Here is a 14,268-nt window from a genome sequence, read left to right as displayed (position 1 = left end):
ACCATATTTCAGAGGTACAGAGTTTAAAGAATTTCATATTTGAATAACAGCGGCCACTGCCGTCTTAGCGTTGGTGACCAACCTTGAGAGTAAAAATTTTTGAATACTCTTTCACAGGTTGTATGAGTCATCTGCATCACCCAAAAAGAGTATACAAAAGAAAAAGTAAAATGAGAAAATCAGTTTATCAGCTGCTAGAGAAATTTTTGCACGTAACAACTAGAAAAATATATTTTCTAATGTTTCTGTTACACTATCTTACTTCCGAAAAAATTCATAAAGTCAAAATTTTTAGCCTTTACTTCTAAAACGTATTTCGTAATGTTATCACACTTTTTCTAACTCAAAATGTTATTGAATTCATTTTAGTAAGCACGTCATCCATAATTTTATTTATTAATTAAGCAAAAAAGGAAGTGATGTAAAATGTTTATCACAATTTTACAAGTTCTTAGGTTTTCTTCCATACTAAAAGATTGTGCAATATCAAAGGAAGAAAAAAGTGTAGCTTCTGTGAACGAGATGCTGTGGAAGTATAGGCTTAAAAAGGTATCAGTATCGGTAGGACAAGACGTTCAGTGCAATGTCAAATGCAGTATTTGACAATGCAATGTCAAATGCTCAGTATCTAAGAGAAACTACTTTGTCTTACTATGTTATCACACTTGCACATTAAAATTTTAATATGATTCACATTAATTGTCGCTGGTGAGAGTCCAAATGTGTAATTTGTGTGTTTGAATCATTTTATATTCAAAATTTGATCGATTTGTTGATAAAAAGGTAGACTTGGCCCACAAAATTTGATATAAATTGATTTATAGCATTAATGCGAAAAATTAATGCGATTTTCTCTTTAATTTTTTAATGTGAAAAATATTTATGCTTTAGGTAAATTTAAACTTATTTTTGCAGGCCAAGTCCACTTCTTTATCAATAAATAGAAAAACCCCAAATATTAAGTGACTCAAAGACACAAATAACATATTTGGACGCTCACAAGCGACAATTAATGTGAATCACATTAAAATTTTAATGTGCAAGTGTGATAACGCCGTTAGTTATCTTGAATGTAATTTATAAATATGTTAGAAACACGTTATGGAAAATACTTTACTTGCTTGAAACTGTCCCAGCCTTCACAAAAATTCAAGCTATATTAATATAATTATGATATTCTAAATTCAGAAGATTTACGGTTACTTCTAGACAGATCGAAATTTGACATAATCTCTCTATCAAAAAATCTAATACCTAAACTAATTTAAACCACATTTCTGGTACCTACCTATCAATACAAATTTATATGAAAATCGATTGAATAATGTATATTTTTTGGTAAAGCTTTATCGGGAGTGATTCGTGTCAATAAACAATTTAATTTAGTGAAATTTATTTGGTACAGAGTAATTATACAGATCAAAATTATCCATGTATGAAAATAGCAATGCCTCAAAATTAACCAAACGACTGATTTTTAATTTAAATATCACTGTACTTTTCGGAGGTAAATCAATTCTTGGCTAATATTAAATTTTACTGTTTTAAAGTGAAAAAAACCGTCACCTGAGTATCATTACTTATTTATTATAGTTTTATGTGTATAACTTTTTTCATTGTTATCCATTTTCCAACATAATTTTTTTTGCGTCGTTTCAGACTTCCAATGTCGCTTCCAATAGACTTTAATGCACTAATTAGGACGTTATTACCATTGTTCATATATATCCTGATATACCTAGGGCGAATTTGTAATTTCACTTGATATCCCTTCTGTGAGAAGAATAAATTTGTCTGCATTATAATTGGCATGAATGCTTTCTGTAAAGACATATTCCCATTATTTTTCAAAGGGATTCTATAGTTGGGGCAATTTAAATAGAGAATTCACGCGGATATTAGTAAAGCAATCTAATAAGTTTATGACAGACGGTAAGTTTGCTTAAATCAAGGTTTAGATAATGATAAACAAATTCTCTATATAATAATGAAATTATTAAATAAAGAATTGCTAAATTTTAACCGAGTTTTATAGAGCGAAAATATCTACAAAAAATATAAAAAATGAGGTCATATTCTAGAACTTTTAAAACCTTAAACCATGTCTTAAACTGATAAATAAAGAAATATTTTTTTAGTTTAAAATTTTGGAAAACAAACTAAATACATCAGGATCTGTAGGGTGAAGTGGGGCTCCTTTGGTTAAATTCGCCAATAGTTATCAGTTCAAATATAACTAAATTAGTTTCAATTACAAGCCAAAAAAATTGAATTTAACCATTTCAAAATCAAATATATGGTTCTTCTGTAGTGCTATAATTAATATACAGAATTAAAAGTTGATTTAATTAAAAAGCTTTTAAAGTTCTGAACTTTTAACCGTAGAATGATTGATATTTGAGACACTCTTTTTTTTCTATATTGAAATGGTTAAATTCAAACATAATACCGCCTTGTGTTGAAGTTAAGGACAGTTGATCATTGAAAACTAAGTTTTTTCAACAGACAATTTTCAGTAGAATTTTCCAATTTATAAAAATAATCAATTAAGGATTCATGGCAATGAGTAAATATGAAATTATGTGTCATATTGGCATCAAAGTTGAACTATTCCTCCTATGATAATTCAATATACTTTACGAATGCAGAGTAGTTTGTGTTTAAGTGAAAATTAAATGATTAACCGAAATGATACTAGTTATCATTGTACATTATGTAGATGTAGAAGCTTGCCTAAAATCGTAAGTGGTTGATTCGAATTAGAAGTCATCATACTATGGGAAAATTTTCAATTCAATTCCAAATTCTATGTAAGGAATATTAATTCATCTAATAAGCCTAAATCCAGAACATATTTTGGTACATAAGCAAGTTCTATGGTGTATTCTCATGATGCAGACACAAGATGTATCAACAGATAGTTATTGTCAAGTCATAAATCGATCCGGATATATTATTGTCATCCTAGAGGCATCCGGTTTATTTCTCTTTCATCTTCCTGGCACATTGTTATCTCTCTAAGATAGAGCCTTCTGACAATTGTCATCCGTCTAAGGGATGGGGAAACACTTTGGTCATTTGATACATCAACCTATTTCCGCAGTCCACATTTTGTGAACCCAATTAAAGGAACATCTAACTTCTCTTGTATTATATGCACCGACATCTTATAACACATAACATAACGTCAATCTAATATAGTTCCACCCGTTCCAACATAAGAATGTACTAGTTAAGTATATTTGGGTATACAGTTGGAAGGAATTATTACCAATGATAATTTGAACTTAGATTCTGTATTTGTTCGATTTGTTTTATTTGAAGTTGATCCAGTTTCTCGTTTATTATCCTTTTTTCGTTTTCAAGTAACATTACAATTGCAATAAACCAACTTATTCGTTTTGTACAAACTTAATAGTCCCGGAAAGATGTTGAAAATATCAAATTACACTCCAAATATGAAAACTTGCCGCATGAGGTGCAACAAAACATTATAAAATATATTTTTATACAACATAAATATAATAATAAAAAAAATGATCCATGGTTCTCATATCTATTGTGTAGCAGATAAAAGAGTCCTACAAGTTTTTCTTACAAGAGGGTGACACCCTTCAATTCCATGATTCATTTAATACAACCTTAAATAAATTAGTTAATTTTGTTTTATTTTTAAGTATAGTACTAAGTATAGATATTTAAGTGTAGTATTAGTACAGAGTGCATCGTCTAGCGCTTAATGTGATGTTTTCGGAATTATAATCAGTCTTTTTATGTACCAACGTAACATTTTTGATACAAAAAAGAAACATTTATCGAACGACATGGTAATTTTATGACAAAATTCGTATAATTCACCATTAATTCATTTGATGTTCAAATGATTATTTACAATAAAATTCTTTTCGTTACTTTGAGCCTTATAAAAGGAGAAACGTATAGAATGCTAGATATTTTGAATACAGTAAAGACACTTTACCTAAATGTATTGGAACTTTCTAAAGAACCTACATCTTTAAAATATGTAAATGTTACATGACCATAAAAATGACCCTTCCAACGAAAATGTATAAATTTATTTTAAGTTACATTTTCAATTTAAAAGATTATGGCGCTGGCACACCTTTTCAATTGAGTGACATTCAATCGATTGAAATTTTACCTCTCACTCTTTCAAACTGAAATCAGATATAGTTGTCTCTTTCTGCCAAATGAAATTTAAAATTGAAATTGAAATTTCAATTTACATTTGAAAGAAAAGAGACAGCTATATCTGATTTCAGTTTGAAAGAGTAAGAGGTAAAATTTCAATCGATTGAATTTCATTAAATTGAAAAGGTGTGCCAGCGCCATTAGGATCTCAAAAGAAAATTTGGATCAAAAACAAATAAGCAACAGAAAATTAAAATAGATCAGCAAAAGAAATAATGTTACATATATAAATAAATTAATAATATTGGTCAATAAAATATTAAGTCTAGTCAGTAAATTATTGAATTTTGTTCAATAAATTCTAAAATATTTACAAAAAGGATATAATTTATGTAAATAACATCGAATATGGTTACATGTAAAATTTATATTTGCCATTTAAATTTGCTGATCATATTTAATTTTTTTACAGTTATTAGTAGAACTTTATAAAACTTTGAACTAAAATTAAATGAAACTTTAAAATTCGTCGATAATTATATATTGATCTCTCTTTAACTTGAGTCAATGAAAGTTTAAAAGTGAGCGACTTACAATAATCTTTATAAAGAATTTATGGGTTAATTAAATAAAATATTCTAATATCGTATTAAATTTATTAAAATGATCTAATACGAACATAAAAACATACCCCTTTTTATTAGAATTTCTCAATTTATTTTCTTCGGATTTCGATAGTGTCAATGAATCCAATAGAGTCAACAAGATTGGAAATAATTAGTTGACTCAATCGAGGTCTCACTGTACTAAAAGTAGCTATTTTAAAAAGGTATCTTTATTATACAGAAAAGTTGAAGAGAGATTTTACGATACAACAACAGGTTTTTTCTAACTTCTAGATGAGTTTTAATAGTTTTCTAACTGTTATGTGTATATCCCGACTTTTTAGACATATTTTTAATTAACTTATTAGTGACGTCCATTTTATTTTAGATTTATAAGTGATTAAATTGTGATAACCCCAGATCTGTGATATCAGAATTTTATTTTTTTTTCTGACCATTTAAGCCCTGGGAGGGACAAGAATATGGGGACTGAGCTGAGCTCAGTAGTAATTTTAGGTGACGAAGGGAATAGGCGAGCAACGGCGTGAGATTACTTCCATGCTATCTCAAATCAGCCGCCCTCCTACAAGAAAAATTCTAATTATAGGCAACCGGGCCACAAGAAACCAGGAAATCCGGCCAAGTTCCATTGGACCAGTGGCAGCAGTATATAAATATTCTCGAGGATCAGCCAGAGTATATGCGGGTTCTAAGTCGTTTGAATTACCTACAATGCTACAACTAAGATAAAACATATCGAAATATTCAAATTGAATTGATACTTTCTGTTGTGATTTCCATCTGAGGAGGCACAGGTGGATGATGATCAGACCTGTGTAACCACACAAATAGTTAGAAATGTTGTTATAAGAACCGGGAGCCTTGCCGAGAGCAATTAGAGCATAAGGCTCACATGAAGAACATTCCAAAAAGAGGTGATACTGTAATCTAAGACCGGAAGGGTAATTGACAAAATTTAGGACAGACCGAATTAGTTGTGCTGCCACCTAACACTGCCCTATTTTTCATTAACCGAATAAATAACGCAAAGAGCAATTTTCAAAATTTTGCATTACACAGTTCAAGTATTTCGAGAATTCCCAATTTCCGATCCTTTTTGCCGCAAAAATTCAAATTTATTCAGATTCAGCACACTATATTACATTTTTTCCGAACCACGCATCATGGCATTTAATTAAATTTTTGTGTTAAAAAAAACACAGAAGCGATTGATTTCTCATTAATAAAGTCAATAACTGCGGTTCAAAACGTGTTTTCCAACATACAAAATTAAATCAAGGGTTAAAGACGTGGAGGAAAGCTAAGATAAGATCTTTATTTAATTGTTATTCTCCTCTGGTGTCTCGTGTTCCGTCGAAATGTCTTGTTTTTGTCTGGAGTTCTTCATATCCCTCTCCTTTGGCTCACTTCGAAGTCACAAGACAGTGATGGTTGATTGAAGACTTAACATTAGTGAGATACACAAGGGAGTTCTCATCGTTTCTTCTTTATCCTCCATTCGAAATTGTATTAATTGGGAGGTATTTAAGTAGCTCTTTGATAAGCGGGTGATATGTAGTACGAAAAAAACGAGACTTGAGATGAAAGATGAAGGCAAAACCGCCTAAGATGACTTGCGCCATGGATTCACCTGCAGCAGTGGTTCTTGTTTTTAAGCAAACATCAAAGAAATCGTCATAAAGTTATTAATTTCCGGACCATCATCGATGAATCAGAAGAAGATATTTTTGATGTTTCATTGAAAAATCTCTTGAAGACAAATGAGATCATTTTCAGATAAATTTGTATTTCTTTTTTATAATTTTTTTATCCTAATAGTCGTATTTGGCTTTTTCTGACATGTCGGTTTCGAATTCATCCAGTGAAATAATTGAATGTTAATGTAAAGTGATTATCTTAAATTGACATTATAATTCACCGCCAAGAATGAAAAATTAGTAAATAATTTTAAGTTTATCCCATGTAGATAAATATTCTTTTCTAAAACTATTTTTCTAGCTAACGATATTAATTTATTAATAAAATATATATATAAAATTACGGGCTCTCTTCCGAAAAAGGTCGTATATTTTGCATACAAAATGTATTAGCAGACGTACTTTTTTAGGAACGAAGGAAGTAATATTTTTTTTTCAGAACATATATATCAGAACTTTACTAAAATAAATTCTCAAATATTATAACAGCATACGAACGTTTAACTAACGAATCTGTTTTATAAATTATTTCTTAGAAAAATGTTGTAAAGAATCCAATTTAATTTATCTAAAAAATAGCGAATTAAAGCTGAATTTTTAAACTTACCAACCATTTTACATAATAAGAAATCTAAATAATTAAATATAAATTTTCGAAAAAACAATGAACTTTTCAGGGTATATAATTTTCAATTAAAATGAAAAATTTGAGATTTATTTGAGAGCTAAGAGATATCAATACAACTATTACGTACATCAAACCATTTTAATGATTAATAAATCAAGTTTAGGAAGTTCTTAAAGATTTCCTGTCATATAAGTCGAAAGGTTCTCGATTCAAAAATCACTTCTCGATATACTTCATAAGAAAATATTTTAAATTTTCATCTTCTAAATTATCTGCCAGAAATGATAAAATTGCACGATAATAATGAATTCCTTTACTATTGCAAACTTCCATTTCTCATCCTCCAATTACTCATCTTCTCTAGATATCTCTTGAAATGCAGGGCAAAAGTTGCCAGTCGTATGTGATTTTTATTTATATTTCTTTGGAGGAAACTGTATTAACTTTTGATGTCTGACAGCCACGAGTGAAGGTGCGATGGAAAAGTTATTTATTTGTTTGCCTCAAATACGACAAAGATGGAAAAGGTGAAGAAAAATCGAATTCCTCAATATCTTTTCAAGTTCTTCAATATTTTCACAATAAACACTTTTCAGTCAACATACAAAGTATTGTAAATAAAATTTGCAAATAAGTTTTATGGTAAATAACAAGTTTTTCCAATGCTTTTTAATAGATTCTAAACTAATTTTTGAAAAAATTCAACTCTATAAAACGTGCTACAGAGATTCATTAAAAAATGATATTTTTCTCAGAATAATATTCGAAATATTATAAAGAATGATTTATAATAAAATTTAGTATGGTATCTAATATCCAGATCATTGATATTTATGGACAAGATCTTCCATAAGTGAAGTTCACCATCTTTCGGAATTTACTATAGAGTGTGGAAGAAATTTCTCTCAGCCACACCCCTTGGTTTAGTCAAAAAGATAGATCATCGGACAGGATAGTGGTCAGAGCAGTGAGATGTTTTTGTTTTAGGCCATTCTCAAGACCCTATGCACCACACGCTTTTACTTCATTGCCATTTACCCCAAAGACTTCATACACGTTTAACCACAGCACATGACCCGGCGATCCCGTATTGTATTCTGTAATTGGGTAGAGAGGTGTTTGGTTAACCCATTCCTTGCCATAGTATTATATATCATACGCAAATTGAGTGATTTTAGATGATTTATTCCTGAGCAACTGATACTCAAATTGCTATCCGGAATGAATTTTTAGTTACTTTAGTCCTTCAATTACTTAGAAAAAATAGCCCGACAGAGATGGAAATACATTTTGTTGTTCTTTCTCGCTTCGCGGAAAATCATGCAAATTTTTTGCACAAAATGGCGGACGGGAAATACGACATCCCGTCGAATTTTTTAAAATTGACCTTTTTCCTATTTCCTGATTTGAATTCTGGTCGTCAATTTGCTTTCTTGGATAGTTACTCTATCTAAATCAGTAGGGTTTTTAATGAATGAATGTACAGAATTTAAATTCGATGACCGTTAAGACGCGTGTTTGAGAGCGGTTCCCCGCGCCCCCATAATAGATAAAAAAAAATCTTTTCAAAAAAATCATCTATTAATATGTAAGAAACTAATTCCAAAATATGAACATTCTATCCTAAGTATTTCTAGTACATTGACTGAATGGGTTAAAGGGTTACCACCGTTACCATCAAGAAAAGTACCATAATCTTCCATAATAAGGTCAGATTTACTAAAATTTCCATCGTAAATACTACTTTTTGCTACTTGAGTAACCTGTTGTACGTTTCAGTAAAATCTTATATGATTTTCAATTCTGAACAAGTATTAGCTTAATATGGTCTATAGTTATGATATTGCTCTAAAATGAATGAAAATGTGAACTTTGTAAACTATTTCATTATACTAGAAACTGTGAATCCTCACGTAATACGAGGATTGTCAGGGACAATCACTTGTGGTACTCAACACCCTCTACATCTTCCCAAAAGCATCTGTATCCCATCGCGGAAGACAGTGCAGAAGTGACTTCTCTCTTGCTTTTGCAATTCATCTCCGGAACTCTATGGTGAGTGAATGTCGCAAGTTTTCACTATAGAGCTTTCCTTAAGCTGCACTTTGTGCTAATGCTCGGGTGAAAATTCAACATTCTATTGAAGACTTTGCACCCAACTTTACCATCCACAGTGGAATAATATTGTGGCAATTTCTTACAAAGCTTCAACTATTAATCAAGGTCAGAAACAGCATTGTAGAAATTTCATGGAATTATTTATCGTAACGAGACTTTTACTTGGAATTGTCAAAAGTCTACGCCCATCCTTGACTTGAGCATTGTTTAATTGTCTGCGGAAGAGGTTAAAAGGTGGATATTTTGTCAATCAGTGTCATTTCCTTTAAATGCCGTATGAGAAAGGGTTTGGTGTATCTCTTGCAAAAACCCTTTTTTTAAGTTACAGCCAATCTAAAATGGAACGGAAATCTAAAGTGCAGTTCACGTATTTATCTTCTAAGCTCTACAACTTGTACATTTCTAAAATTACTTCATGGATTTTGTCTGAAAACTCAAGTTATTGATTTTTTCGCTTTCAATAACTTATCAAGTGTGTAGGGTTGAGTAACCACTTATCGCCACCCTCTTGAAAACGTCCAAGCTCGATTATTTTGGGTAATATTATGCAAAGAATACATTCAACATTTCTTTTTCCTCATGACCACCATATTATTACTCATATTTTAAATGAATTTTCTTCGGTTTTATTTAGGAAATAAAATTATTACTGTGCTATCGCACTAGGATTTTTTTCAATTTGTAAATTCAATTTAATTTTCAAATGAATTGTTCCTATGCGTTATTTTGCATTAAAAAACATGTGAATTGATGGATTTTCGCTTATTTATTGATATAAACTAATTCTTGACCCACCAAAATATGTTTGAACATGCTACAATAGCATAAATGTGGTTGCGCAATTAAATTTGGATTCAGCAAATTAAAATGCTAAAATTGCTCAATAATTTCAATTTTACTGCAGTTAATCAAGTAGCCTTTTGAACCAAATTGTTCTTTTTAAATTTATTCACTCGTAATTAATTATTTGTGACACAAAATAAGTACAGTGATTTAGTGATAAACTTGTACGCGAGTGAAGCTTCAGTATTGGGAGTAATTCATTAAGTTCCTCCAAAGCAATTCAAAGGAAATTGTTGTGTCAAGCAATCGCAGTTGGGATGACTTCATACAGATTTTTAACAAGACTGTATGGGAGTCTCTTCATGAGCCCCCTTGGTTACAATCCTTTCTTCTGGCTTTGGCGATTCTTTTGCATAACAGATAAGTGACTTTATAAGACATTTTAAGTACTATCACATATTTTCCGGAGTCATTCACAATTAAACATCTCGCGGCACTATTTAAAATTGAGCAAATTTCTTGCAAAATGTGTCCTGGCTATGAGAATTTTCAATTAAATTCTAGAAATCTTATAATGCTCAATTGGCTCAATTGAATTTAAAAGTAAATTGTGAAAATCCTGGTGTGATAGCACCGTTATGCCCTAGACACACTTACGACTTAAACCGAGAGACGACTTAGTGGAAAATGATGGAAATGTATTTTAACCATTATTTCTAATATAATTACGCTAAGCCGTCTCTCGGCTAATCCTCAGGTCTGTCAAGGCCCTTAGACTGTTGCAGAAAGTAAACAAAACAGATTTGGCAACTGAGAATCTACGAAGTGAAGTTAGCTTCGCCTATTAAAAAGCAATGGCGACAGGTGGTAAAATCAATTTAAAACATTACTACTTAAGAAATATTAATTCAAATATTAAAATTAAATATATTAGTGATTCCACACTATTGCGAGGTTTTATATTTTTTCTGCTTCTCATTATGTATTTAACATTTGGCTAATTCAAATTTTAATAGTCATTTGCAAATAAAAAATTATTTATGTGACATGTTATTGCTCGAACTCTAAGATAGAGCTATTCAGTTAGCTAATTCGTTTTATTTTAATTTGTCGGAACTCCAATAGGTTGGAGATATTAACTTACGGTTTTCAGTGACCCTCCTGTCTAAAGACGAAATCTCTGACCTCCTCCTTTTATCAAATTTTCTCAATGATTTCTCAATGATTTCTTAATAATTTTTCTCTGAATTATCTTCGAATCGGGGATGGGGTAGGCAACTCAATTGGATGGAATTCTCGGGAAACGTATTTGTGAATACAGGAATTCAAAAAGGAGTAAATTTTCACTATGACAATTCTCCTGACTTTATACCGTTTTACAATGATTTTACTTTTGGCATTCTTCCATGTGACATGAGAGAAATATTTAATACGGATGTCGCCCTGAAAATACAATTTTCCACTATACAAAATTCACATCTCTCATCCCTATTTTCTTCCAACATCCTTCTCATCCATCTCGCCTTCAAGAATACGAACACGGTACTTTCCAATGATATAAAGTTGAAATCTCACACATTCTTTAGGTATGGTATGTGATTCAGCAAGAAAATAAGCATATTTAGAATTTTATTCATACGCACTTACCTTCAGTACTTCCTCCTTTTGCATTTTCTCCACTTGGAGGAATTCCGTTGAAGATTTTTTTTTGAGCAAAAAATGAGACTCTCTCTGCATTTTCGTCTGTCAAAAAAATAAGCCAAGTGTTGTACGTGGGAAGGATAAGATGAAAAATAATTTTCGCATAGCCAATTTGCAGTGTAACACCCTCAGAAAATCCTCTTTTGCCTTTCATCCATGAAAACCTTATTAATAATACGAAATGGATCGTAAAGAATGCTCTGGAGCCTTAGTCCTAAGTGGCCCATCTTTTGCCTTTTTGTGCAAATAACCTAACAAATCTCAATGATTGAGCTGATATTCATATAGGGTTTTTGATATTTGATATATTTTTGGGAGGAGTGTATGAATTACTCATAATCCACTCCCGATAAAAGTTTCCAGGGATACACATAATTGACAGATTTGACAAATACTTTTTAAAATGTTTCAATTTAAATTTTGAATAAATATATAAATAATGTTTGAGACTTAATAATAAATGTTTTATTAGATTTTGTCAGTTTAAAATTCTATTTATGTAACTTATATAAAGTAAAAGATGAAAATAGTGGCCCTATATTGAGATCCCTATTAGTAGATGCCAACAAGAATAATAAAAATATATATTTTGATGTCATTTTATACTTAAATAAATTTAAGAAAATTCTGACCGAAAAATATGAATTGGCAAAAATAGCTTTGGCGAAGGTTCAGTCAGCTGAGGACTAATAAAAATACATTAATCTGTAAAGAAAAAAAAAATGGTCGAACAAAATCAATTTTGCCTGATAAAAAGATCCATTTTGCTTAGTAAAAAAGTACAAAGTGATCATTGCTTTCCTTTTCTAGATAGTTCATAACTTTTTCATTTTCCATTTGCCAAGAATATTTCACTAATTTTGTGCAGTTACAATTTCTTCTTTTCGTTTTATTTTATTTATATTCTGACAGAGATTTTCACTTATTTTACCAAAATCTACTCAATATGCTGCAGGTGTAACAAATATTCAAATTTTGACAGTTTTCTGAGAAAAGTTCAAGATCTACCAACAGTAATATTACAAAATAAACAACAAAAAACAACTTGCAATTCAGATTCACTGAAGGGGTTATGTGGATAACGAAGACTAAAAAAGAACACAATATTTAATCATTTTTTTTTTCATTAATAAAAATTTGCTTAATATAAGCTCTTCTTAGGCATGGAAAGGAGAACATTAAAATTATATTTTCTGAGATTTTCATTTAAAAATTTAAAAATTCAAGCTTTAGGACCTGTTTTTCGAAGACTTTTCTTTAAAAAAAAAATACAATGCTGTTTTCACGATTACTCAGAGTAACTTTATCTAAGGTCTAAAATATTTACTTTTAGCAGAAAAGTCAAACTCGTACATGGGCGAAGTATTTTAGAAAACAACAAATTTCATATTTTTAGAAAAAATTTATGCAAAATATTAAAATTTTTGGCCAATTTTAGACCGCGTTTCGTAATGTAAAATACGTTGTAAAGAAACAAACAAATAAAAACATTCCTTTATGTACTAATTCAACGCATAAACTAATAGGAAATATTTTGTTTTTTGACTTCAGATGAGTTTACTCTAATAAGTATTTATGGATATCGAAAAATAAGGTTTTCCAAAAAGGCTGATTTTTTTAAATTTTTAAATGAAAATTTTAGAAAATATAAATAGATTAAATGTTGTACATTCAAATGTTTAAGAACTTGAAATAATAATTATGTTTTATGTTGAAAAGATATTACTCTTTAAGGACCAGTGGGACACTGGTGTCCCAGAAACAAAAAAAAAACATTTTTCTAATTATTTCGAGGACTTGATAACTTTCTATAGTTAAGAAAAATTGTTTTTGGTGCACCGATGTCCCACTCGTTGTTGAAGTGTTAATGAAAATATTCTGTCTTTGTGATCAACGTAACCTCTTAATTAAACAAAGATTTTGGGCTGACTAATCTTCTGATAGTTTACGGAGCGACCCAGGCGTAATTGAAAAATTATAAGATTTAAAAAATGAGACTCTCACTATAAGATTTTCTTAATTTTAAAGCTCGTCAGGAGAAGCTCTTCAAATTTAAAAAATAAAGAATATTTTAAGGTAAGATTGAATTAAATGAAGGATACGTAGCATTTTTACTTGTCTTCAGTTTAAAATAAAAAAATCTTTAATTTCGACATTATATATTTATTTCAAGTTATTGAGCTTTCTTTATCTCAGAATTCAGGGGAGCGATATATTCCTGATAAGCCGTAGAGACATTGAACCATTGATCCTAAAAAGGTGCGTCCAATATGCTAATACAAACAGTTTACAAACTAATGTATCAATTAGCATACATAAATATATCAAATAATGTTTTGAGTATTATATTTTCAACTAAATATGAGGCATGTTTCTTAACATTCCGATCCGGGGTACTCTTCCCTTATAATTCAAATTTTCCTAAATCCAAAATGAGACAAGATTAATAAAATCAAGTAAGAAAAATAACATTTTTGGTTAGTAAATAAGCAAACTTGGTATAAAAAAAACAGGGGCCCGACATTTAGGGGAGACTGGGGCAAAACTTGTCAAAACGCATATT

This window comes from Phlebotomus papatasi, chromosome 2 (genome assembly GCF_024763615.1).
Source record: "Phlebotomus papatasi isolate M1 chromosome 2, Ppap_2.1, whole genome shotgun sequence".
NCBI lineage: Eukaryota > Metazoa > Arthropoda > Insecta > Diptera > Psychodidae > Phlebotomus > Phlebotomus papatasi.
Note: the sequence above shows the minus strand (reverse complement) of the source record.